The sequence below is a fragment of the Neofelis nebulosa genome, chromosome 15, assembly GCF_028018385.1.
Source record: "Neofelis nebulosa isolate mNeoNeb1 chromosome 15, mNeoNeb1.pri, whole genome shotgun sequence".
Taxonomy (NCBI): Eukaryota; Metazoa; Chordata; class Mammalia; order Carnivora; family Felidae; genus Neofelis; species Neofelis nebulosa.
In genome coordinates, this window is record NC_080796.1 from 968585 (window position 1) to 982169 (window position 13585).

Here is a 13585-nt window from a genome sequence, read left to right on the forward strand (position 1 = left end):
CGGCAGTGCCTGGAAGGCGGAAGTGGTGGAGGTGGGGGCGTGAGGCGGGGATGTGGGCCGGGCGCGGGGCCTCAAGGCCCACGATGCCCTGCGCTCGCCCCAGACTCTGCAGGAGCTCGAGATGGGGTGAGAGGCTGTAGCAGACGCCAGTATCTCCCCGCTGGGGCCTCGAGTGCCGCGCAGCCATCGCCGACGCTGCTGCTGTTGCCTCCGCTGCCGAGACCAGGCTGGAGATGGGTGAGTTGACCCTGGCGTCCAGGGTAACCCTAGCCGCAGTCCCTCCATCCCCGCACTCCTGGCCTTCCGCCTCCATCTCTGGGCCCCCGGCCCAACCCCCACCCCGCCAAGCCCTCAGGGCTCACACAGCCCACTCCCTCCCTGAGCGTCACCCTATGGGAGGGAATGGGATCCCCAGAAACAGGGATTGGGGGCATAGAGACAAAGATGTGGGGGCGGGATTCCAGGGAGACTACTGGGCTCTGATGCCCCCTCACCCAACCAGGCTGGCCCTAGGACCTTTCCCAGGCCCTGGAGGGCAAAGCCTCATGCCTTAGATCCCCTCCCTAGGCCTGGGCAGGGGCGTCCCCTAGGCGCTGGGCTCAAAAGGCTCTTTGTGAGCTGTGCCCCCCACTCCCCAAGCCTCCAGCTTGGGGGTCGTGGAACAGGGCGAGGCGGAGGCTGGGACTGTGGCTGCTCGTCTGTACCAGGCAGAGGGGCGTGGGGAGAGCACCCTTAGTCCTTTCGTTGGGGTTGGGGGGGCGTGGCGAGGCTCAGTTGCTTTTCACTGCACTGCAAAGGGTGGGGAAGGGAACCTGGCCGGAGGAGGGCTCTATCAATATCTGCAAATAGTGAGTTCTGGAAGCTGAGTTGGGGAGGGAAGCTTGGATGTAAGTCAGAATGATGACACCTGAGCTGGAGTGCCATGAGAAGCAGAGGTGAGTCTCAGCCAGCCCTAGTAGCTGGAGGTCACGTGACTCTCCTGGCTCTGGAAGACTCCCTAGAAGGCCTGTGGGCAGGAATACTACCCCAGAGAGACCCCTCCATGGCCCCCCAGAACTGGCACTGCCCCATCCCCATAGCACTCCTTGCCACTCCTGGGACACCAGTCCTGACCTGCCTTGATGAGGAGCTGTGGATACTGGCGGGTCACCTCCCCGGGCAGGGCAGGTACTGAAGATCCAGGCCTCCAGGTGCTGAGGAGATAGGCACAGGGTCTTGGGAAAGTTTGGAAGAGGTTCTGCCAGCCCAGGGAGGAGAGAGAAGTTGCTGGAAGAGTTGGCTTGCTCAGAACTAAAGGGAAGGGCACTCTAGGTAGAGGGAATGGCTGGAACAGAGGCTGTGAGATGTGAGCGCCTGGTCGGGGTGGAGTTGTGGAAGGGGGGGCTAGTCAGGTATGGGAGTGACCCATGTGAACGAAGGGAAGGAGGGCCAAGTGGAGGTGAGGTGTCAGGCCATCCCAGCGATCTGGCACAAGCAAGCTCCCAAGGACAGCGAGGAACTGATGGGGCGGCAGTGCTGCCATCTGGCTCAGCAGCCCCTCTGGAGTCTGCCCAGGGTCCCTGCTGTAGTCAGGGCTGCTTGGCCCACATCTGCTGGTGGCTGGACCACCCCAAGCAAGTCTGCTTTCTGAGTCTCAGTGTCCACATCTGTCAAACGGGGAGACTCCTCCACAGGGTTGTGGGGAGATCTGCATGAGGTGATGAGTGTAGGGAGCCCAGCCCCTGAGAAGGCCTCGGGAAATCCTTGGCCGCTGTGCCAGTATGTTTACCTGGAAAATGGGGGCATTGATGTCAGCTGGTGGGCCAGTCTCAATTTACCCTGTGGCGATGAGGATCCTGTGAGGGCTGGATGTGATCCAGGGAAGCCAGGGCTGGGGGCACTGTAAGTCCGTGTGCTCATGCTATTCTGGAAGAAGAGAGAAGCAGTGGGCGGCGACCGGGGTGGGGTGGCCCTCCTTGTGCCCCTATAGGCACCTTAGCCATGGCATTCAATGGACCCTGCTGTGTTCCCCAAGGCCAAAGCCTCTTTTTTCTCCATGCTGCACGATGCACCCCTTCCTCCTAGTCAGCCCTAGGCCTGCACATGGGGGACCAGAGCTCCCTTCCAGAAGGATCTTCAGACACTGAGACCAACAAACACAATATCTTCCTGCGAGGGGCACTGTCATGGGCAGCCGGGTGGAGAGGACACAGACCTTAGCCCCAGGAGAATGGAATCTATTTGGGCAGCAAAACCAGTCGGGCCTCCATGGTCTTGCGTGGCCCTGTGCTGGCTGCTTAGGGGTGTGTGTGGGGGGCCGGGATTGGGGGGATGGGGGACTGGGCGTTGCAATAATTGCACCATGGGACAGTCAAGGGCAGAAGTTAAAAGCAAGGACTCCAGATCCAGTGGCCCAGGTTCAAATCTCAACTCTGCTACTTCTTACTGTGTGAATGTGGACTGGTGACTCTGCCTCTCAGTGCCTCTATTTCCTTGCCTGTAAAATGGGAACAAGGCACACTAGTGCTATTTGAACAGCTTGGTTCTGTTTCTAGTGGGCATTTATGCCCCCTCTTCCAGAATGGGTCTCCCAGTTCACCCCTGCGTCCAGGAAGATTACACAGCCTGCTCCAGTAGGCTATCATCTCCCTCTTGTGTGTGAGTCCCTATAGGCGGGGGCCTGCCTTTCTGTGTCCGTTGCTTGGGCAGGGGGCAATGGTGTGCTGGCAACAGGCCCTCTGGGAGAAAAAGGTACCTGATAAACAGCGTTGGCAGGTTTCCATGGTGTAAATCTTCCAGCAAGGCCTATTTGAGGTTACCAACAGCTTAACCATCTCGCAGTGGGAGCTGGTCCATGCCAGCTTTAGCACCCAGGCATTCAGTAGGTGCTTAATAAATGATGGTTGAATAAGGAGAGAAGGCTCCAGAGACTTGGAGAGCTGCCAGGCCATACTGTAGCTGAGAGAGGGAGGCATCCGACAGGCTGAGGCCAGGAAAAGAGACCACTCTGAATAAGTAACCCATGGTGAGATGGAGGGCAGAGGGGAAGGAGGACTGGTGGCCTCCCTTCCTGGGAACCTCTGCACCTCTGACCCTGCGTCACTTCTGTGCTGGATCCTCTTGACCTTAGCCTGGTTTGGGCTGTCTGCACAGCATGACCTAACTGGATCCCAAACATTAACCTGACAGAGCTCTGAGAAAGGGTCCAGACGGGTCTCAAATGTCAGATTCTATTCCCTTGCTTATGCTGTTCCCTCTGCCTGAATGTCTGTTCCACCCACTTCTTCCTATGTGCCCTGAAACTCTGTCACCCTTCAAAAGCCTCCACCCCAAATCCCACAGACCCTCCTCCCCTTCTGCTGTTTCTCTGGCCTTACAGCCCCTCTCGTGTGCACCCTGCCTGCCCATAAAAATATTAGTAGCTAACGTTGCATCTGGACAACAACCTGTGATAGAGGTACTGTGATAATCCCTTTTGCAGATGGGGCAATGGAGGCTCTGTCTTGTTATCGACCACCCATCCTTTGCCTCTCGGCTTGAGCAGCCATTCGTTGTGCAGAGAGGCTCCTTGCTGTGGGCTGGGCAGAGCACCACTTCTCTTTCTTCAGTGTGTTTGCTATGGCGTGTTCCACTAGGCCGTGAGTTCCCTATCCTATAGGAGCTTGAATGAATGAAAGAATGAATGAATGAGTGAATGACTTTCAGCCCCAGGGAGCATCCCTGTTCTTTTACCCATTCCTCCTCCCTTTCCATCCCTGTGGGAGGAGACTGACCCTCCAGAGGGCATCCTGACACCATGGAGGGATGGTCACAGGGACCCTGCTTAGCCACACCTGCCAGAAGGGAAGGGGAAGTGAGGCTTTGGGCGGGGCTGAAAGCAGGCATGGTAGAAGGGTAGTGGACCACCCTCCTGTGGTCTAGAGTGGGGCTGACCTGGGCCCACAGCACTGCCTGTAACCCAGGAAGTTAACGGGGTCCCAAAATACTTTTTCTTGCACCGCCCCATGTGGAAATTCCCCTGTTGGCCCACTTATTTTTGTTTTATCTAGAAAAATAAAGTTGGAAACAATCATTCACACACCCTAATTACTCCATTGCTTTACGAATTTAGAGCCTGTTTGGCTCTAGACTTTGGCTCCTGCTGAAGGAGGAATCCCCTGGGAGGGGCAGGGTGAGGGCCAAGGCAGGAGACCAGAGCTTGCTCTGACGCTGGGGCCTCCTCGGGGTCTGCCCTCCAGTTGCCCTCTCCTAGCAGGCTGGGAACTTCCCAGAAGCAGCAGCCCAGATGGGGGTCTGAGCAAGGGAGGGTGGCCAGAGGCAGACTCCAGGATTCTGGTTGACTGGGGCCCATAAAGGATGACTTCCCAGGCTCAACCTCTGAGTCATAATAATTTGCTGCTATTTATCGAGCACTTACTATGTGCTCGGCGCTGGGCCAAGCACTTTGTCGGCATCATTTCAGCTATGCCTGCTAACTTCCCTTGAAGCAGGTACTATTATTCTCCCCTTTTGGCAGTTTGAGTGTGCCTGGGGCCCGGGGCACAGGGCCGGGAAGTGGTGGGGCTGGGATTGTATCCAGCCTAAAGGACCCCCATAGCCCGATGGGGCCCCTTGGATAGGCGCCTCAGTCACTCAAAAGGGAACGGTCTCTGAAGCCTGGACGCCCAAGACAACCACGTCACTGGTGTCCTGGCCTCCAGGCCACCCTCCTTGTGGCCCTGATTGCCACTCCTTTCTTCCCCATAGTCCTGGGCTCTGTCTATGGAAGCCCCATGTAGCCTCACCTGGGTGGCTTGGGGAATATACAGACTTCCTAGGCCCTGCCACACCCCGCTGAGTCAGAGTCCCACTACGGGAGAGGGGGCTGGAAACCCAGATTTTAAAATGTTGTCCTGGGGATACAGAGGCTTGCAGACTCCCAGAACCACTGCCCGGCCCAGTGGAGTTCAGGCTGCTTTAAGAGACTCCCTTGCCCTTAACCCAGATCCGTATGACCCTGCCCCCGCTTGTGTTCTCAGCCTCTGCCCCCTGCTACCCTAACCCAGCTCTGCACACACCACACCACACTGACCCCCCACGCCCCAATTTGCCTTTATCCAGGCACCTGCTGCTGCTGTTCCCTTCTGGAAACAGGTCGCAGCTGGCCACAGACCCCACAGAGCTTGTTTAATACTCTGGGCAGGTCGATCGTGGCCCCACTCTTGCTAACCCGGGCCTGGCACACAGCCTGGGGGAATCATGGTGGGTGAGCGATGGTGGCCGGGGAAGGCGGAACAAGGGAGGGCTGCCCATGACACGTGGGGCTTCTAGGCTGGGCACACAGGCACTCTCTGGGGGCCGGCACGTTGCCTAACATGCAAAAGGCATTTGATGACTGTTTCTTAACTGCTTAATGAATGGTGCTGGGTCGTGTGACAGGTGAGGGCCACTTCCAGAAGCAGTGCAGATTGGCCGGTTTAGGCAAAAGATGGAGAAGGTGCCTTCCGGGCCATCTCTGAGGACCGTGAATATTAATGGTCCGAACTCATTTATGGCTTGGATGGGAGTGAGGGGCTGGTGCTTTCTTGCTTGATTTCATTTCAGTATCTCAGGAGCCCTGGGAGGGGGTGCTGATGTAATCCTTATTTCGTTCAATGGAAACTGAGCCCTAGACAGGTGACTTAGTAGGGTCACACAGCTGGGAGGGGTCCTGCAGAACGGAGCCTTGCCCATTGTGTGAAAAAAAAAATAAATGAGTCTGCACTCTACAGTTTCTGAAGCAGTAACACATTATCTCAGTTGGTTCTAGCTGTGGCTTGGAGGTGTGGCTCTACATTTTCACCTATGCCCACATCCCAGGGTCAGAAAACCTGCATCCAGGGGCCTTCTGTGTCTGTAAGGGGTGGTGGTGGGAAGAGATCCTGCCTCCGGGCTGGCAGGAGAGAGAAACAAAGAGGCAGTGTTGAGGGCTCTGGCACATAGTAGGTGTTTGGGAACCCCTGTGGTCAGTTCAGGCAGAGCCAGCTCTGGTCCCATCTGGACCTTGGAACAGCCCAGATCAGTCTCCAGTCTTTGAGCCAAGGCCCACAGGGTGTGGATGACGGGTCCAAGGTTATACCTGCCATAAGGACTAGAGCAGAGGGTGTGAGGCTCCTCCACCAAGGCGGAGAGGTCCAGGGAATGGGGCAGGGGCATTCTGTGTGTGCGGGATGACCTCTGTCAGAGCCATTAAACCACAGAGCCTGTCCCCAAAGGGCCCCCAGGCAAACCCCCTCTCAGGGGTGTCCAGGACTGCTGTGGGGCCTGGCATATTATTGCTGTCACGGAAGTTCAGGGCCATACCTGAGTAGGGGCAGTGGTCCTACAGCCACCAGTGGGGGATGTAACAGACTCTGTGGTCTGCCTCCAGGCACTGGCATGTGGGGAGGGTGAAATGCACCAGCACCCCATCCAGACTAGAATCCAGGTGCTGGCTTCCCCCACACACACCTCCGCCACCCCCACCCCGCCCCGCCCCGCCCTGCCGCTGGGCTTTTGCAGTTGCTATCCCTCTGTCTGCAGTGGCCTTCCCCTCCTCTCCTGGCAGGTGCTGGATCATCCTTTAAGACCCCACCAGGAAGCCCTGCCTGACTCCAACCCCAAGGGCCAGGCTGACCCACCCTGACAGGATTTCCATCTGGCTGCTCCACAAGATGCTGAGAACCTTGAGGGCCTGGTCTGAGATGCCAGTGGAGTGGACAGGGAAAACAGCTGTAAGGCGCAGCCCAGTTCAGGCAACTGTCCCTGCAGCCCAGAGAGGAGACCACGCTGGGGAGCTAGCCAAACACGTCCATTTCACAGAGGAAACATTGAAGGCCCGAGGTGCTTGGGACTGACCCAGAGCACCCTGGGGAGTGGTTGGTAGTCCCTTTGTGGCTTGTAAGAGGAGAGCCCAGGGCTATGTGGCCGTACCCCTCCCCCACTCCGGTCCCCGGCTGGAACATTTGTCTGCAGGATCCAGGTCAGGTCTGAGGGGGATGGGAAGAAGCCCAGGAGAGCAAAGTCCCCAGGGCTCAGGTCTGCACTAGGTCTTCCCATGTGGAGGACAAAGCTCCTTAGAGAAAAGGCTTGCTGTCCAAAAGCTGGCAGGAAATCCACATCGATAGCTCATTCTAGCAAGAAGGTGCACGGGAAAAAAAGCCTGTGAGAACTTAGGCCCAAATGTTAGGCCAGGGATAGTGGGTGATATTACCCTTCTTTCGCTGTGATTTTCACATTTCCTAGGTTGTAGGTGAAACCTTTATAGCCAGAAAAATGAAGTTACCATGTAAAGGAGAGAGGTCTAAGAAAAGGTGCCCTGAGAGCAGCCAGCTCCCCATTCATGAGACTCTGGGGTCACCAAGTGTCAGTGGCTTCCAGAGGGACCCTGGCCCCGGGCCCATCCCCCAGAACAGGCGTGCCTGGGGCAGACAGCTTAGCCTATGTGTCTCTCTTTCTCGGGATTGGGGTCAGAGAGAGTCCAGACCTGGGACTACTGGGATGTAGCACACCCAGAATTCCATTCAAACCTCTGCTGTCCTTTCTGTCGTGTGGGTTAGGCCTCAGGGCCCTCGCCTTCCCACCTCCACCTGGAAAGCCACCCCACCCCAGGCTGCCCTCTGCCCCTCCCAGCCAGAGGTGGCCCTAAGGCTATTTGCTTCACCTCCATCTGGGTGCCCAGGTGGGTGTGTAGCACTGTTGACTGCCTTCCTTACTGACTCCGGCCCCGAAGTGCCTTTCCAGGGGGTCTTCCTACAATGTAGTCAAGTTCGACCTCGTGGAAATGGTCTTTGGAATCACAGCTGAGCCTTGATCCTGGGTGAGGATTCGATCTCCATCTCCCCCATATACCTAGTACAGAGCACCCATTCATTCGATCAGCTATTATTCAGCCAAGTGCCAGGGCCCAGGCTAGGTGCCAGGGGCACAGATCTGCTAACTTGAGGATGTGACGTGTCTGTGTTTTTGAGCACGTGTTTTGTGCACATCACCTGCACGCACACACAGCGTGAGCATCTCTGTCATATGTGAACTCTTGTCTTTGAGGCTGTGACAGTGTGTAATCCTGCTGGGACTCTGGGCACACCTGGTTAATTCATTCTGCAAGTGTTTAACAGACACCCACTAAGGAAGTACCAGGCTCTGACCCCAAAGAAAAATGACCCAAGGTCTCTGTCCTCGGGAAGTGCCATCTTGGGGGCTGTCGCCGTGCGGACTCGTGGGGGCAGAAGCCAGCAGGGCTGGGGGTGGTCAGAAACGTGGTCCTGGAGACACAGGGAAGAGTGGGGAAGAGTGTTCCTGCCCAGCTGTGAGTATGATCTCCAGTATCCCCTTCAGCCCAGTGACCTGGGGCCTGGGACAGGCCTCCCCAGCTATTTTCATGCCCTAAAGCAGCCCTGAAGGCCGACGGAACTGGAGCTTCAGGTGGTGACCTGTGGGCCCCGACTGCTGGGGGCTGGGAGAGAATACAGGGAATGAAAATGAAGCATGTGGGCTGGAGAAACTGCCTGGGCTGCAGACCTTTCTGAGAGGCGAACTTGGGGACCAGGCACCAGAACACAGCACCTGGAAAGTAGAACCCCATGATCCAGACCAGAGAAGCGGGATCACGGAACTCAGAGGAGGAAGATGGAGCAGCAGACCTAGAATGTGGGCCTTCTAGAACCTGGAACACTCAAGTCAGCCAGAAGCTGGAAGATCCAGTCTGTGCCCCTGATGGTCAGTGGGGGAAACTGAGGTCTGGCAAGAACGGGGAGGTCTTGAGCATTGGTGAGCTGCAGTGGCATGCACGTGGTCTCTGCTGAGCCAGGACCTCTCCACAGCTCGCTGCTGCCTGACCTGGTGCGAGTCCTGTCCCCTCTGAAAACCTCAGTTTCCCCCTCTGTGAAATGGTCACGTGATGGTGAGACAAGATGGAGCACTTCACCTGGTGCTCAGGCTCTCCCGGCAAGCTTAGTGGCATTGCTAAGGCCTGGACCCTGGCCACTTGACTCCTGAATGACTCTGTCCCCTTGTGGTGATGGTCTGGTCACTGCTGTTCCTTTCTCTTCTTTCTCACACTCAGTGGGACATTTGGGCACTTGCGGCCCTTTTCTGGAATGCTCTCGGGATCTAGCAGAGGGAAAAGACTAATCAGAGGAGCAAGAACAGACTGACGGCTCCATATGAAGGAGCAGGGGCCCGGTGCCTACAGCCCTGCATGGTGCCCTGTGCCATTTGGTGAGGGCTTCTTGAGTGTCCCCCGGTGGAGACAGTCGGGTCCTGAGCCGAGGGCACCACGGACCCTCGAAGGCAGGGGTGGGCAGAGGTGCATTGGGAAGGGAAAAGAGAAAGGGCTCATTGTTCCAGCTACACGGAGGCTCCCCAGGCGCACCTGCTCCAGGCCACCTCTCCTGAAGGAGGTGGAATACCTTGATCGGGCTCCCAGAGAGCCGGAGCTGTAGGATCTGGGCCAGGAGCAGCCTGGTCACTTCCCCAGATCCCCGTGAGGCGGCATTACCAGCCCCCGCTTTTCTGCCTCCAAGAGAGTAGGATTCCAGAGTTGGGGGCGGGGGGCAGAGCAAGGGTCCCAGCCCATCCTTTGAGCCAGCAGCAGCCGGGCATGGTGCCAGGCACTGATGGGGTGAACCAGGGGTGAACTGAGCACCCAGAGGTGAACTGAGATCCCTTCCTGTTTCCCCTCCTTCCTTGCCGGTCTCCTCCGGACCATCAGCCGTCCTGCTCAGAGCGCTTTGAAGGCTGGAGCCCTTCCCCATGTCTCCGCTCTCCACCACTTCCCTCCCATTGTGGGGGACCTGTCGAGTTCCTGTACATGAGCCACCTCATCGGGGTGTGCCTTGCCCAGGCAGGACTAGACTTTTTACAACCCCCGACTAGTTGTGAGAGCCCAGCAGCACTGACTGCAGGTGCAGGTATGTGGATTTGGGGGCGGAGGGGGGGCTGTCGTCAGCACCTCCTTTGTATCAGGGTCTGTCCTGGGGCCCCAGGAGAGTTGGTCAGCACTGTACAGTTTAGGGTGAGGAGCCCTGATGTGCAGGCCAGGGGTGAGGGAGCTCAGTCCTTCGTCAGTCGGGGAATTGCAGTTCAGCTGAGCCTACCTGGGCAGGGAGTGAAAGATTACACAGAAACTTGGAGCCTCCTAGAGGATTTGGACTTTATCCTGGGAGCAGGTGTTCCAAGCTGAGAGGGACAACATCAGATGTGGCTTTTGCTTGGCTCCTGGGGCTGAAGCCAGGAGCCCCTTCCCTGGCAAGGCTCCTGCTGTTGTCCAGGTGAGCGGGGATGGTGGCGCAGGCAGCATGGGAGAGTGGCACAGGGGGCCGGGTGGGATGACAAGTACCTGGGCATCGAAGAGATGTGCCTGGCGATGGGGAGCTCGAGGTCAACGAGAAGCCAGATTCAGGATGACTGCCGGGCTCCTGGCCTGGGAGACTGGGTGGATGGTCACATCTCGGGTTATCAGCTCAGGTTTTGGGAAACAGTATTTGAGCGAGTTCTTTGTGCCTGGTTTTGCGGCGGAGGGTCCCAGGCAGGATGGGAGCCGACTCTGAGCCCAGGCCTCTGCCCTCCAGCTTGGCCCAGACCCCGCCTGGTCTGCTCCTCTCTCTCCCTTCACCCTACAGGCACTTTAGCCTCTTGAGTGCATGGCTGCACTTCACAACTGTGCCCTGTACACATGGGCGAGCGCCACTCCACTCCTGCTGCCTGGGTACACAGGGACTGTCCTCTGCCCCAGCACGCTGACCCTGTGCATTGATGTGTCTCATCCACTCGCTGTGCAAGGGCATCTCCCCCAGGCCGCAAGGCTCAGCTCCTGGAACAAAGCCTCTCCGCACTACAGCTTGAATCTGTCACCCTCCTGGCCCTGTGCTGGAGCAGGCTCCAAGAGGACAGAAGAGGGCTGGGGCCCACCCTCCCCTCCCCTCTCCCACCTCAGGCCTGTGGGCTAGAGATGGAGCTGAAGCTCCGTGCTGAAGTGGCCCTTTGCACATTGTCCCCCTGGAGGATGGGGGAGCCTGGTGGGAGGGGCTGGCACTGCCAGACACCCTGTGCTGATCTCAGTGGCAGTGCGGATCCAGATGGGGAGTGCGGGGAGTGGGGGGTGCGGGTTCTCTGGGGCTGGGATCAGGGGAGAACACCCTGCCATGTATGGGCTCGCACTGGCCGGGCCTGCCACCCCACACTAGATGGTACTTGTCATCACTTCTCAGGCAAGGTGTGTCTTCAGACACCAGTTGTTTAGGGAGTGTCTGCTCGGGGCCAGGCTTTGTTCTAGGGGGTGGGGCTCCACTGTGACCGGTGACCGCTGACTGAGGCTGGCAGGCTTAAGATGACCCTGTTCTGTTGACACTCTGAGCGCCAGGGTGTGGGTGGAGGAGACAGACCACGAACAGGTAAACAAGGAGACTGCTAGCTTCCGCTGTGAGTGCTGGGGAGCAGAAGACCTGGGCAGGGGACAGCCGCTGTAGCTGGAGGGCCAGGAGGGCCCCTCTGAGCAGGCAGCCACATTCCAGGCCAAGGAGCAGCCAGTGGGAGGACACTGAGACGGAAAGGTGGAGACTGTGACTGGAGCCGAGTGGACGAGGGCGGCGAGGGCAGCAAAGATTTGAGGACCAGATTGGTGGGGTCTGTGGGCCCAGAGAGGAGGTTGGATTTCATTCTGAGGGAGACTAGTGTGCAGTGGGGTCGAGGGGAGGGTCTTGTGGGAGGAGGTTGGGTGGGGTGGGGGGAGGGGGGATGTGCCCTGGTGGGAACTTTGCAGTGATAAATTTGTGGGGCCCAGTGCCAAATGAAAATGTAGGCCCTGAGGGGTGCCTGGGTGTCTCAGTGGTTTAAGCATACGACTCTTGATTTCTGCTCAGGTCAGGAGTCCAGGGTTATGGGATTGAGCCCTGCGTCTGGCTCCGCATTGAGACTGGAGCTTGCTTAAGATTCTCTCTCTCTCTCCCTTTGCCCCCCTCCACTCTTGTGTGCGCTCTCTCTCTCTCTCTCTCTCTCTCTCTCTTTCTCCCAAATAAAATAAACTAGAGGCACCTGGGTGGCTCACTTGGTTGACCACTTCAGCTCAGGTCATGATATCGAAGTTCATGAGTTTGAGCTCTGCGTCAGGCTCTGTGCTGACAGCTCAGAGCCTGGAGCCTGCTTCAAATTCCGTGTTTCCCTCTCTCTCTGCCCCTCCCCTGCTCACACTCGGTCTCTCTCTCTCTCAAAAATAAACATAAAAATATAAAATCATGAAAAGAAAAAAAAATGAATGAAATCACAACTATATTCAGTTAATCTGAGAAATGCAAAGTTGGTTTAACATGAGCAAATAATGTAATTCCACACATTAACAAATACTTTCTTTTATTTTTTTATTTTTACTTTTTAAATTTATTTTTTTATTTTTCAGAATTTACATCCCAATTAGTTAGCATAGAGTGAAACAATGATTTCAGGAGTAGATTCCTTAGTGCCCTTGCCCATTTAGCCCATCCCCCCTCCCACTACCCCTCCAGCAACCCTCAGTTTGTTCTCCATATTTGTGAGTCTCTTCTGTTTTGTCCCCCTCCCTGTTTTTATATTATGTTTGTTTCCTTTCCCTTATGTTCATCTGTTTTGTCTCTTACAGTCCTCATACGAGTGAAGTCATATGATTTTTGTCATTCTATGACTGACTAATTTCACTTAGCATAATACCCTCCAGTTCCATCCATGTAGTTGCAAATGGCAAGATTTCATTCTTTTTGATTGCCGAGTAATATTCCATTGTATCTAGATACCACATCTTTATCCATTCATCGATCGATGGACATTTGGGCTCCTTAGCATACTTTGGCTATTGTTGATAGTGCTGCTATAGACATGGGGTGCATGTGTCCCGTCGAAACAGCACACCTGTATCTTGTGGATAAATGCTTAGTAGTGCAATTGCTGGGTCGTAGGGTAGTTCTATTTTTAGTTTTTTGAGGAAACTCCATACTGTTTTCCAGAGTGGCTGCACAAGCTTGCATTGCCTCCAACAGTGCAAAAGAGATCCTCCTCCACATCCTCTCCAACATCTGTTGTTGCCTGAGTTGTTCATGTGAGCCATTCTGACAGGCATAAGGGGGTAGCTCAGTGTGGTTTTGATCTTTATTTCCCTGATGATGAGTGATGTGGAGCATTTTTTCATGTGTCAGTTGGCCATCTGGATGTCTTCTTTGGAGAAGTGTCTATTCATGTCTTTTGCCCATTTCTTCACTGGATTATTTGTTGTTTGGGTGGTTGAGTTTGACAAGTTCTTTGCAGATTTTGGATACTAACCCTTTATCTGATATGTCATTTGCAAATACCTTCTCCCATTCTGTCAGTTGCCTTTTCGTTTTGCTGATTGTTTCCTTCTCTGTGCAGAAGCCTTTTTGTGTGATGAGGTCCCATTAGTTCATTTTTGCTTTTGTTTCCCTTGCCTCCAGGGACGTATTGAATAAGAATTTGCTGCGACCAAGATCAAAGAGGTTTTTGCCTGCTTTCTCCTTGAGGATTTTGATGGCTTCCTGTCTTGCATTGAGGTCTTCCATCCATTTTGAGTTTATTTTTGTGTAAGAAAGGTGTAAGAAAGTGGTCCAGGTTCATTCTTCTGTATGTC